General features: G+C 42.2%; 1 long non-coding RNA gene across 1 annotated transcript in view; it reads left to right on the top strand.

Annotated features, from left to right (window-relative positions):
• Positions 1-13,756, top strand: part of LOC115091624 — a 111,650-nt gene extending 97,894 nt beyond the window's left edge. Inside the window, exon 3 of the long non-coding RNA XR_003856785.1 lies at positions 13,650-13,756. This is a non-coding gene — a long non-coding RNA (uncharacterized LOC115091624). The remainder of the gene's footprint in view (positions 1-13,649) is intronic.
• The last annotated feature ends 266 nt before the right edge of the window (positions 13,757-14,022 follow it).

Below are 14,022 nucleotides of genomic sequence, written 5' to 3'. Positions count from 1 at the left end.
CAAATGTCTTAAATTACCTGGGTTCCAGTGGGGGGGTCCCGTTGTGATCTTCCACTCTCGGGCGTCGGGCGCGTTGATAGAAAATGGCGTCGGCGCTACCTTTGCCCTGTCATATGACAGAAGGGTGACAGGGCAAAGGTAGCGCCGACGCCAGGGAACAGGAACCAAAATGGCGCCAGTGCCATTTTGGTTCCTGTTCCCTGACGTCACGAGCGTAGGAGATCGCTCCAGGACCCCTGCTGGACCCCCAGGGACTTTTGGCCAGCTTGGGGGGGCCTCCTGACCCCCACAAGACTTGCCAAAAGTCCAGCGGAGGTCCGGGAACGACCTCCTGCACTCGAATCGTGTTGCCGTATGGCCGGCGCCATTTTGCTGTACGGCAATATGGCCGGCGCCATTTTGCACTAACTCCAAAATTAAGAAAACTAGGTAATGAGCAGTAATGAGACTTAATGCACACTAACATCTATTTAGCGCAAACCAAAGCCCCATTACTGTGCACTAACTCTGAAATTAGGGAAACCCGAAAGAAATACCTCCCAAACCATTATAAAATTAAATGTAATAGATAATGACCCAAAACAAAATCAACATGATAAAAAAATCAGTGCATATCCCTAACAGATACTGTAAATAATTAGAGCCACTGAAAGTAAAAATTCAATTTCTTTCTTTATAAATATATACAGTAAATAGCAATTTCTTGGCAAATAATTACTGCCTAATTGAGCAGATGTAGCTTCTTTCTTAAAAGTAAAATGAGCCTGGCACTGAAAACTGTTGTAATAATTATTATTCGTAAGAAGAACTTAGGGAGGGTAATTTTCAAAGGGATTTCTGCAGGTAAAGTAGTGCTTTACATACATAAATAGCCCTTTCAAAAATTGTGTGACTGTTGTGTGCATAAAAACACATGCACCCACACTCTGGAGTGAATTTTCAAAAGTATATATGCACACTAAATGCTATTTTACCCACACATATGTTGGTCTTTCTAAAATTACCACAAAGGTTATCTGCATAAAAGTTAATACAGAAGCAAATTCAAGTCTACTTTTATGTGAACTTGAAAGAGACGGGGTAATCATTTATGCATATTCTTTCCAAAATCAAAAGTATGCGTAGAAATATAGACATGAACATTTATACCTGCTCCAATGCAAGAGTAAATGTGCACGGTTCAGCTGTGCAAGCGTTCGCATGTACCTGTTAATTTTGAAAGCAGATTTACATGCATAAGTCTGATTTGAAAATGATGACCACATAGAACAGTCTTAAGCACTGTACTATAAACTGTATGCACATACTTTTATGTTAGTGCACACACATTTTACTGCTATTTATTTATTTATTTATTTGTAGATTTTTATATACCGACTTTCGTCGGAACATCATGCTGGTTTACATTGTAACAAAATAGCAAGAGAGAGAAATACAATAAACAGGGAAGGAAAGGGGGGAGCAGTAATGAAAGATGAGAGAGGACAGCAGTAGGAAGGATAGGGAAAGAGAAAAATTTGATAGGAACATTTGAAGAAAATAAAATTAACAATAGACAATATATGTACAGGTGGGCTGGTAGGTACCAGACCAGTGATGGCAGTGACAGGGAGAGGTGGGGGGGGGGGGGGGGGGGATGATGGTAGGGTAGGCTTAAAGAAGGGTGAGGGGAAACTAATAACAGAATTTAGGCGTCATTGCTTAGGGGGGAGAAACTATATTTTGGAGTCTTTGCTTGGTGTGAAGAAAGGGGAAGAAAAGGAGAGGCAGAGAGGAGGAGGGGGAAAGGGTGGGCTGTGGGGTTAGAGTGCAAGCTAAGTTTGTTAACGTCTGGGTATGTTAATGTAAAGAGCCAGGTTTTGAGCCCTTTTTTAAATTTAGACAGGTTAGGTTCTAGGCGGAGGGCCGTGGGCAGGGTGTTCCATAGGGAAGGGCCGGCAATAGAGAAAGCCCTTTCTCTGGTTGAGGTGTGGTGAGCAGTTTTTAGGGAGGGGGTGTATAGGGTACCAGCAAGGTTGGATCTGGAGGGGCGGGTAGATGATCGGAAAAGAGGTGCATTCTCGAGCCAAATGTGATTTTGATTGTACAATAAATTGTGGAGGATGGTGAGTGTTTTGTATTTTATGCATGAGGTTATGGGTAACCAGTGGAGGTCTTTTAGGATAGGGGTAATGTGATCCGATTTACGTGTGTTTGTTAGGATTCTGGCCATGGCATTCTGTAAAAGTTGGAGGGGTTTGATAGTGGAGAGAGGGAGGCCCAGCAATAAAGAATTGCAATAGTCCAGTTTAGTTCAAATAATTGCCTGTAGGACTGTGCGGAGGTCTTGGGTATATAGCAGGGGTTTAAGTTTCTTTAGGATGTGCAATTTGAAGAAGCCTGTTTTTATGGTATTTTGGATGTGAGATTTGAAATTTAAATGTTGGTCAAGATAGACGCCGAGATCTCTAACATTGCAGGTGAATGTATCAGGTGGAGGGCTGGTGTTGCTTAAGGCAAGGAGTGAGCGAGCTGAGGGATTGGAGATTGTGAGGAGCTCCGTTTTTGTAACATTTAAAGCGAGATGTAGGATTGAGAGGAGGGTGTTAATTGAAGTAAGGCAGGAATCCCAAAACTGTAATGTTTTGGGGAGGGATTCTTGAAGCACGATGAGGATTTGAATGTCATCAGCATACATGAAGAACTTTAGGCCAAGATCAGAGAGGAGTTAGCAGAGGGGGAGGAGATAGATATTGAAGAGCGTGGAAGAGAGGGAGGAGCCCTGCGGGATGCCCTGAGAGAGGGGAATGTGGGATGATTCGCAATTGGCTATTTTTACGGTGTAATTTCTATTGTCGAGATAAGAAGAGAACCATTGCAGCGCAGAACCTGTGACACCGATTTCTGCTAGGCGGGTGAGGAGAATGGTATGATTGACGGTGTCAAAAGCAGCAGATGTGTCAAGTAGGGCCAGTATGTATGATTGACCATGGTCCAATCCCTTGAGTATAGTGTCAGAAAGGCTAAGAAGGAGGCTTTCCGTGTTAAGGGCTTTACGAAAGCCAAATTGAGCCGGGTGAAGGGTATTATGCTCTTCAAGGAAATTGGTATGCTGGGTATTGACTATTTTCTCCATTATTTTTGCTATGAAAGGCAAGTTAGAAATAGGGCGATAGTTAGCTGGGATACTGGGGTCGAGGTTAGGTTTTTTTAGGAGGGGTTTGACAACTGCATGTTTAAGGGGGTCGGGTACTTTGCCATGTGAGAGGGAGCAGTTTATTATGTCAGCTAGTAGTTATGAAATGGTGGCGGGAATGGAAAGAAGAGTCTTAGTGGAGATTAATCGGATGAATGTGTGGCAAGTTCAGCCTTTTGGAGGATTCGTTCAATCTGTTTAGGAGAGTTGAGTTCAAGGGACTCAAGGTTAGTGCTTGAGTTTTTGGGGAGGGGGTTGACTGAGGAGGGCTTACCAGGGAAACATTGAAGGACATTAGTCTAGCAGAAATCAGTGTCACAGGTTCTGCGCTGCAATGGTTCTCTTCTTATCTCGACAACAGAAATTACACTGTAAAAATAGCCAATTGCGAATCATCCCACATTCCCCTCTCTCAGGGCATCCCGCAGGGCTCCTCCCTCTCTTCCACGCTCTTCAATATCTATCTCCTCCCCCTCTGCTATCTCCTCTCTGATCTTGGCCTAAAGTTACTGCATTTACTGTTGCATTGTCAGGATAGTTTTCAAAGTAAAGTATCTGTGTACTTTTCACTTTGAAAATTAGTGTCTGCAGGTAAAACATATCCATAGGGGCATATTTTCACAGGGTTGCGCGTGTAAGATACGCGCGTAACCCGCAAAAAGCTACCCCTTCCACCCCCCTGTGCGTGCCGAGCCTATCTTGCATAGGCTCGGTAGCACGTGCAAGCCCCGGGACGTGCGTAAGTCCCTGGTCTTTCCTGGGGGGGCGTGTCGGGGGATGTGTCATGGCCGGCGTGTCATTGGGGGGCGTTCTGGGGGCGGGGCCGTGGGCGTGGTTCTGGCCCAGAGGCATTCCGGGGGCATGGCCGTGGCCTTCGGACCAGTTTCCGGACCGTAACATGGCATGCTGGGAGCCGGCCAGTGTGCGCAAGTTACGCCTGCCTTGGGTAGGCGTAACTTGTAAAATAAAGGTGGGGGGGGGGGGGAATTAGTTAGGGCTGGGGGGTGGGTTAGATAGGGGAAGGGAGGGGAAGGTGGGTGGGCCGGAAGGAATGTTCCCTCCGATTTCAGAGTGGCTTCAGAGGGGAACAGAGGATGGCTGTGCAGCTCGGCGCGCGCAGGCTGCCGCTTTTGCGCAGCCTTGCGCGCGCCGACCCTGTATTTTATAACATGCGCACACGCACCTTTTAAAATCTACCCCATAGACTTTACACCAGCTGAAAATTCTTCCCATAATGCACAGCCATTAAGGATACAGGGTAACTTAACCTAAGAGTTTGCACGCTTGTAACTGTAACCCCCCCTCCTCTTTGGGAACCACCCGGAATGTGGGGGCACACTTTTGTCCCCGGAACCATTTCTGCTGCTAATTCTCTGTGTTCACATCAACATAGTTCACAGAAGGCCACCGGGGTGCCAGGTTCATTCCAGACGGGATGGAGGATAAACCTCCATGGTCCTAGGCTCAAGGAGTGGGGACCCACACACAGTCTCTCCCTTCCTTTAAACTTTCTTGATCCACAGTTCTCAGGCTTGGCATGGCCTTGCTTTAGAGCACCTCTGAACTTGAATGGCAATGCTGAACATTCTGGTTGGGTGTCCAACAAAATTTTACTGTAACCAAAAATTACTTTAAGTCCAATTCACAACAACATTTCTCCAATTTACGTCTCACAAAAATAAACAGACCAAAAGTGTTTCTTTCTCACTTCTATTAGCTGAATCAGTGTCCTTTGAATGACAAGCAATAAGAGAAAAAACATCACATCTGGGTGATATAGAGTGGGCTCCTACTAGGGCTAGGATCTCTCTCTCCAATGGTAAAAGCTTGGACTTCTGGTGGTAGAAAATCCCAAAATGGGTCAAAATCCAAAATTTTCTCTCTCTCTCTTTGTCCATGGGCAGGAACTGGTGGCCATCAGAATTTCTCTGAAAACAACAAAAACAAAATGCTCTGCATAAATGTTGCTTTCTTCATCTCTGGTGTTCACTGTCAGGTCACTGCTGTCTCTTCTGAGCTGGGTGGAGGGAATCACAGTGTTAGAACCACTAACATGACTAGCAGGAAGTATGTGTGAGATATAAACACTAGGGGTGTGCATTCGTATTGAACATAAATGTAAAACGCTACTTTTTTTTTTTTAACTTAAAAAAGTGATGAGACATAAACGATCGGATTTCCAACTTATTCAACATAGCTATGTTGAATAAGTTGGAAATCGCGATTGTTGATCCAAAATAAAAATTTAAACCCCTCACCTTCCTTAATCCCCCCCCAAAGACTTACCACAACTCCCTGGTGATCCAGCGAGGAGTGAGGACGCCATTTCTGAAATTCTTTGCGAGGAGCACGTGACGTCGGCGCCACGTCGGAGTGACGCGGCGTCACGTGATTCCCCACGGGTCCGCGCCGGAACGCTCGTTCAGCCCAAAAGGAACTTTTGGCCAGCTTGGGGGGGTCAGGAGGCCCCCCCAAACTGGCCAAAAGTTCCTTTTGGGCCGAACGAGGGTGCCGGAGGGAACTCACGGGGAATCACGTGACGCCGTGTCACTCCGACGTGGCGCCGACGTCACGTGATTCCCCGCGGGGTCGCTTCCGGGATCCTCGTTCGGCCCAAAAGAAACTTTTGGCCAGCTTGGGGGTGTCAGGAGGCCCCCCCAAGCTGGCCAAAAGTTCCTTTTGGGCCGAACGAGGGTGCTGGAGGGAACTCGCGGGGAATCACGTGACGCCGCGTCACTCCGACGTGGCGCCGACGTCACGTGATTCCCCACGGGGTCGCTTCCGGGATCCTCGTTCGGCCCAAAAGGAACTTTTGGCCAGCTTGGGGGTGTCAGGAGGCCCCCCCAAGCTGGCCAAAAGTTCCTTTTGGGCCGAACGAGGGTGCTGGAGGGAACTCGCGGGGAATCACGTGACGCCGCGTCACTCCGACGTGGCGCCGACGTCACGTGATTCCCCACGGGGTCGCTTCCGGGATCCTCGTTCGGCCCAAAAGGAACTTTTGGCCAGCTTGGGGGTGTCAGGAGGCCCCCCCCAAGCTGGCCAAAAGTTCCTTTTTGGCCAAATGAGGATCCCGGAAGCGACCCCGCGGGGAATCACGTGACGCCGCGTCACTCCGACATGACGCCGACGTCACGTGCTCCTTGCAAAGTTGGTCAGAAATGGCGTCCTGACCCCGCTGGACCACCAGGGAGTTGTGGTAAGTCTTGGGGGGGGGGGATTAAGGAGGGTGAGGGGTTTAAATTTTTATTTGCACATATGGACATATACTCAACTCATTGAATTCTGTTTATGTCCATATTGACCGCAAATGGGACCCCCTTTGGACATATGGACATATGAACTTAAACTTTTGCTCTGCACATCCCTAATAAACACAGGCGACACCACCTAGTGATACTATGATATTTATTTATAATTCTAGTATATAACAAAGCACAAAATTAGAACCTATGGTAAGCCAGGTCCACAAAGAAGCATCTTTCTATGCCTAGCAACCACTACTATTATTACTTAACATTTCTATAGCGCTACATGACATACCCAGTACTGTATAAACAACACTCAAAAAAGACCTAAATGAACAATTACAGGAATTATTCTCTCACCCAAGCCAGGCTGTTCCCCACTTTGGCCAAAAGCAAAGAAAGCAGGATGCCAGTGACCAGTCAGTAGTTGGTTGCAGTTGGAGCTACTGCTGTTAAGAACATAAGAAGATGCCATAATTGGTCAGACCGAGGGTCCATCAAGCCCAGCATCCTGTTTCCAACAGTGGCCAAGCACCTGGCAAGTACTCAACATTAAGTAGATCCCATGCCACTAATGCCAGTAATAGCTGTGGTTATTCCGTAAGTCAACTTAATTAATAGCAGTTAATTAATTTCTTCTCCAGGAACCTATTCAAACCTTTTTTAAACCCATCTACAATAACTTCCTTAACCATATCTTCTAGTAATAAATTCTAGAGTTTAATTGTGTATTGAGTGAAAAAAAAAATTATCTGATTTGTTTTAAATGTGCTACTTGCTAACTTCATGGAGTGCCCCTAGTCCTTCTGTTATCCAAAAGAGCAAATAATCAATTCACATTTACCTGTTCTAGATCTCTCATGATTTTAAACACCTCTATAATATCCCCCCTCAGCTGTCTCTTCTCCAAACTGAAGAGACCTAACCTTGTTAGTCTTTCCTCAAAAGGGAGCCATTCTGTGCCCTTTATCATTTTGGTTGCCCTTCTCTATACCTTCTCCAGTGCAACTATATCTTATTGATGCTAATGGACTCTCTGATGCTGCTGTACTATGTGAAGTTTTCCACAAACAGTATTATAGTCCTTTGTTTCACAGGCTTGCTGTGTTTGAGGCTGGAGTTTTCCTCTTATCTTTCCAATTATCAATATAAATTCTTTGATCCATTCTTGGCTGAGCTGCTTCAACAGCTGATTATCATCTTCCAGAAACAAGAATACACTGTCCTTAAGTTAGTCATGCAATTCTTTAGCATATTGGAGGAAGAATCTTTTTGCAGATGTTATTAAACCTCCTTGTTCCATGCCAAATGCTCTTGAAGCTGTTGGCATAATATCTTTCTTCTGTGGGAAGGTATAACTGAAGATTTTTCTGCATACTGGCTCAAAGCAGGGAATGGGCTTAACCTAAATAAGCCTCACTGACCAGACCTCATGCTAATGTTCGTGTGTACCCCAGCTATTTACTAACCCTAAAATACCCAAGGCAGGGGAGAAAAACTTCCTTAGGCAGACACAGAATCCCAAGAGCAAAAGTCTCAAATCAACAAAATGGCTCTTCTTAAACTTCTTCACTGCTTGAAGACAATCCTTCCAGACCTTGGAGCACTGGCAAGTCTCTTCCCTTTGATCAGGCTAAGGGCCATCTGGATAGAGAGTCTAGAGGTGTTCATATAACAATGTTATGAGGCGAAGGCACCAACATTTACCCTGAAAACAATTAAGGTCGAAAGACTATAGGAAGATTATTTATTTCAACATCAGTGACTTCTTTAGTAGCCTGATTATCAAAGGTATATGTAGGGGTGGGGCACCTAGGTACGTGTAGGGTGGGTATAGAAGAGAGAAGAGAGGGGCACTTGATGAGAAAGAGGATGTGTGACAGGCTACTAAGCAGAACTGGAATTGGGGATAAAAATGTTAGTAAAGCCGTGTGTATTTGAGGAGGGGGGTTGTAGGAAATACGTGGAAAATGCAAACTGGGATGAAGCATCTGATGCCAGTATGATAAAGATGGGGATAACAGTAACAGGATGGAAGGAGACAAGCAAGGAAGGGGGAAACGAGATTTGGTGAAGAAGAGAGAGAGAGAGAAAAGATCTCCCAATGACGTCAGAGGAGTGTCATGATTGCAGACAGTAAACGAGGATTTACTATTGCCTAAGTCCAGTCCAGAGTAAATCAACTCATTCTGGAAGTGAAAGCATAACTAGCTGAGTTTTTGCAAGAAAGTTCTTTGGGTTGTGGGAGTGGAGCAGAGTTACGGACAGATATGTCTATGGAGTCCCTTCTACTAAAGTTGCAGGAGTATATATTAGCTGGCCAATGCCAACTGTCCTCCAAGCTTGTCTGAATAACATTTTGGTAAGCATAAGAAAAAAAAAAAGGCTACATGCCAAATATTGGGCGTTTGTGAGGCTTGGGAATTTTGCAGAACTGAGCCCCATATGAATTAAACTGTGCAATGGCCTACTCTTAAATTAGGAGTATTCAGTCCATGGAAGAAAGTAGGGGAAAATCTATACTTATCTTAATTAGATGTCAGTCAAGTTCAGAGCCATAAAATATTTGCCATCGTCATATTGATTAGAATCATGGAGCTGGAGGGAACAGAGAGGCAATAAAGACAGCAAATAATGTCCCAGCATTAACCTTTCTCTGACGGAAATATGAAGCCAATAGAAGCCCAAAATAATTGAATGGTTTTGGTTCATGACATGGGAATAACTGAAATTATGACTGCTATCATGCAATTATAAAAAAAAAAAAAATGAAAAGAATAAAAGAAAAAGAAGGAATGACTCAGAAGCTAAAGCAAATGAAACCAATGACAATCCACATTTCATTACAGTTCTTTTTTTTTTTTTAATTTCAATTGGGAAGCAAAATAAAGCACTTGAATTATTGTTTTAAACATCCTCTGGTTTGGCCACTGCTACTGTTAGGAAGTCCAAGTAAACTGAACTGCAGCTGTACTTGTCAGCAGATGCCTTTCATAGCACAGTGTTAGCTCAATGTATTATGGGAATGTAGAAAAAAATAGCTGGGTGATGATCTGATAAACTCATCTGTTCTTGTGAATGTCTATATCTACGTCTATATACTGAATACAGATAGATATAAGAACGATATTAGGGATGTGAATATATCTAAAATGAATGGGTAATCCAAACCAAAAAAACCCATTTTGTCTCAGTTAGTTTTATCCCAGACAAATGCATGGTGCCTGTGAAAAACTTGACATGAAATGAGAACATTTGGGTTGCACATCTCTGAAGGATATACATAATATTCATCCAAATAGAATCTTGAACAGAATCTTGAACATGCTTTCTAACACAATGATTCTAAAATATGCATGCAGTGCCACTTCTGGGATGGCATATTCTCAGCAATTAAATTGTAGTACATCTAAAGAGTTGAGGGAAAATGTTATTACCATTCTAATAGCAGTTAGGGTAAACTGAGGCCAAGGAGACTACAGTAACTTACACAAGGTTGAATGGTAGAAGGATGTGTATCCATAGTTCAATACCTAAACCACAAGGGATAACGAGACAGACAGACAGATTGCTAAGGAATAAAAGCTTTATAAAAGGTTGCAGAGGTTTGATGATCTCTCATCTTTGCCTATTGAATGCCTAGGACTTGTGGGTGGGAAGTTTTAAAGAGAAAGATGCACAGAACAGTTGTCCTCAACCCGGTTCTTGAAGACTAACCTATTTTTATTTATTTAAAAGCTTTTATATACCGGCATTCATAGGACACATCATGTCAGTTTACAAGTAACTGTGAAAGGAAATTACAATGAATGAAGATAGGGGTTAGCAAGGGGGGGGGAAGGGTCAAAATTGGGAGAAGGGGAGGGTGGGAGGGAGAAGAAAAGAGGGAGAAGGATAACATGAAATTGCCAAAAGGGAGAAGAAAACAGTGTCATAAACTCACAGCGCATGTCGAGAATGGGTTAACAGTATAAACTTTTGAATAGTCAAAGGGGATGATATAAAATTATGTATAGCTAAACTTGCAGGGTATGAACTCGCAGGACATGTCCAAAAAGAGTTAACAGTATAAACTTATAAACAGACAAAGGAGAGACGATAGCCTTATGTATTGATAAAAGTGATAAATGGGGGGGGCTGGGGGGAGGGTAGAATAAGGGTGAGGGAGCTAGAGGAGGTGGGAAAGGGAGAGATCAAAGGTTCATGGACGAAGAACATGAAAGTACATTTTGACAGTTCAGCGAACATAACAGTACTTGGTTGACATAATCAGCTTTTAGCAGTACATATGAACATATATGAACATATAAACATGTATCTTTATATATGAATATATATGAACACATATGACCATATAAACATACATGTTCATATATGAACATATATGAACACATTTGAACATATGAACATATAAACATATGAACTTATGACTAGTCTGATTTAAGGATCTTCACCATGAATATGCATGAGATACATTTGCATGTGATGTAGCATTTGTATGTAAGCATATCTCATGCATATACATGGTGAAGATTCTGTAAATCAGACAGTGTGGGCTGTGTTCGAGGACCATGTTGAGAAGCTCTGCTGCAGAAGAAGGGACTCTTGTTAGCTACTCAATCAAAATGAACATAGCCTTGCATTCAATGGCAAATGGCACTTTCACATGGGTTATGTATAGCATAGATTGTCTGTCACATCTGAAGTATAGTATATAAGAAAGAAATATTTTTTTTTCTTCAGTGAAATCACTCAATCAGTTTTTATAAAATGCCAAGCCCTGAATCCAGATGCAGTAAATCTTCTGGGGCCATTTGCAAAGCTGATTTTTTGCATTGAAAATGGTCTTTTAAAAATTAGTTGGGAGTTCTGTGTTGTAGAATTTTAGAAAGTTGGCCTTTGGCCTGTTTGTGCTTTTTTCCAAGGCTAAGCTAAGCTTATAGAATTTGCTTACTGTCAGTAGTAAAACATTTAGAGAAGCAAAGATTGTATGGAAGGAGAAATTATTATTCATAAGGTACATAAACTACTAAAACAATAGATAACAAACAGATTCTTTGTGGTTTAAAAGCAGAGTTTTACCTTACATGGAAACACATCATGTTGTAAGAGTATGAAAAAGTGCAAAGCTTCAATTAAGAACTGTATATAGCTACTGATTAATATTGAGCAACCAAATGATATATTGGTCTATATTTCCTGATTTCTTCAAATTAGCATGTGGATGTTATGCTATCTCCTGACATGTAAGTAAATAAAAGAAAAATTTCCAGAATCACTAGGTGGGTTTCTTTCTAATGAACCTAGCATGGAAGGAGGGGTCTGGTAGAGCAGCACGGAGTGCCCTGATTGTGGCAGTTTCCACAGCGTGTATAAGTTCTCACAAAAGTATTTTCATGCTAATTTTTATGTGCACTACAAAGAGGCATTCTGGGACAAGTTAGTGTCAGGGACATGATATTGTATATACTTTCATTTCTGGAAAGTATGCGTATAAATATACATGCACAAACTTACAACTTTTCACGTGCAAGTGTAACTTTCTGAATGAATGATGGCACTGTTTCCACACACACTTAAATTTTCAAAGAGTATTTATGCAAATAAATGTGCTTTGAAAATTCAAGCTAATATCTGCAGATAAAACATAAGCACAGATTTTAGCCTAGGCAGACTGTTTGAAATTTACTGTCTTTCAAAAGCCCTGCGTGCGCCAAAGCTGAGTGATATGTACATAAGTCAGGTCAGTGCACGCCGAGCAGATTTTATAAGCCACCTGTGTATGTGTGTATTTCTCGCTATGCTCACAAGTCAAAAGTTTATAAAAAGGGACGGCGTGTGGGCGTGGTGTGGGCGAGGTGAGGGTGTGATGGGGGAAGACAAAGAAATGTGCATGTATATACTTACATGCACAGACAAGCGTTGCGGCCCCCTGCTGTGTATCTTTACTACTGCTACGGATGGTGTGTAAGTAATAAAATAAAAATATCTAGGCTGGTCAGAGGAGTTTTGAGGGTCATAGATAACAGGGGGAAAGGGAGACTATTAAACTAGGGGTTTGAGAAGTCCTCTCCCTTAACTGGATGAACTGGGAATGAACTGAGAAAACTACCCATGGCATCGGCACATGTCCCTTATAACATTTCCACACGTATGTGGTAGATGTGGCATTTGTGTGCATGTGCGCGCGTTCATTTAAAATTGTGCACACATGTATGTGCATCCAGGCTATTTTATAACATGCGCACATATACGCACTATTGTTATAAAATGGTCGCGTCTCTGAATGCGAGCCGGCAAATGCACACACATGTGCGTCCACACACCTGTTTCAAAGTTACCATCCCCAAGTGTTGTCCCCTAGGAAACAAAGAAAATTAGTAAGGATATAATCATACAAACTGCAAGCTTTTTTTTTAAGTATTTTTCCAATTTGGCATTATTTTGTGGACTCCAAAATTTCCAGAAATCAATTTAAAGAAATAAAATTTTAAAAAAAAGAGCCTCATGTTCTTTGTTTATACATGCTTTCATAGGGTTAACTAGAACACTCTCCAATGAGAGAAGATGTATATTTATGAATTGCTAATTAACTTTAAATATTGCAAATAAGACTAAAGTAGAATCAAAACTGTGAATGTAACAGGTTAGAATTATTAGATGTGTAATCTACTGCAAGGTATGTTTGCTAGTGATATATCTTCATATTTAATTAAATGAATGTGAAATCAGCTATGAATTTCACAAGTTTAGGGGCAAAGAAATTCAGGTCTAAGAACTTGCAAGAGATGTTTTTTAAAAAAAATATCAAATCAGGAGAAATACTGCACTTATATAAATACAATCCAAGAGAAATGTGCAGTCAAACTTTATGAAGAATCCACACAGAGTCAAAGAATGGTGTTCATAAATTTTTAAATTAGTACAGCAACTCCACAATTCACAAATTGCAAGGTATCCAAAATTTTAATAGACCCCCGACACGGTCCCGTGTTTCGCCGTGCGGCTGCATATACTAAGAAAGGGGGTGAACCATTAGATTTATTGATGTGGTTATTATGGCAGGCCTCCGCCCAGGAAAGGAGGTAAGGACCAGTTATGCTGTCTTTGGTTGATGTAGGACTGCATGTGGAGATGCAGTCCTACATCAACCAAAGGTTGAGTACCCTTAATTTGTATAACCCGCTATAATTATACTGCTTTTCCTTTATCTTTATTCCCCTTTTTAGGAGCTTCTTTGAAATTGTGTAATTGGACACCTATTGTGGACTTATGGAACTGAAGAAAGATTGTATTTCTTATTTTCTTGTTGATACTTGTAAATTTTCTTTTTTTTCTTCTCTTCCTTTTCTGTTCAAGATTGTTTTCTTGAAAATGTATAAATAATGATAATAATAATAATAATAAAAATTAATAATAAAAAGTTTTGAGAGATTGATTGGTCTGTTCAGTTTGTACATTTGTCTGTGGGTAATACATGAAAGAAAAGGTCAAGGTGATCCCAAATTTGCTGCACAGGGCCCACCAATAATGAGCGGTGAACTGCCCTTCACGATCAGATCACCTTTGCCCTCACTTTGTCACAGGGAGCAACAGTTGCTC

Source organism: Rhinatrema bivittatum, chromosome 5 (assembly GCF_901001135.1).
Source record: "Rhinatrema bivittatum chromosome 5, aRhiBiv1.1, whole genome shotgun sequence".
Taxonomy (NCBI): Eukaryota; Metazoa; Chordata; class Amphibia; order Gymnophiona; family Rhinatrematidae; genus Rhinatrema; species Rhinatrema bivittatum.
This window is presented reverse-complemented; position numbering and strand designations above follow the sequence as displayed.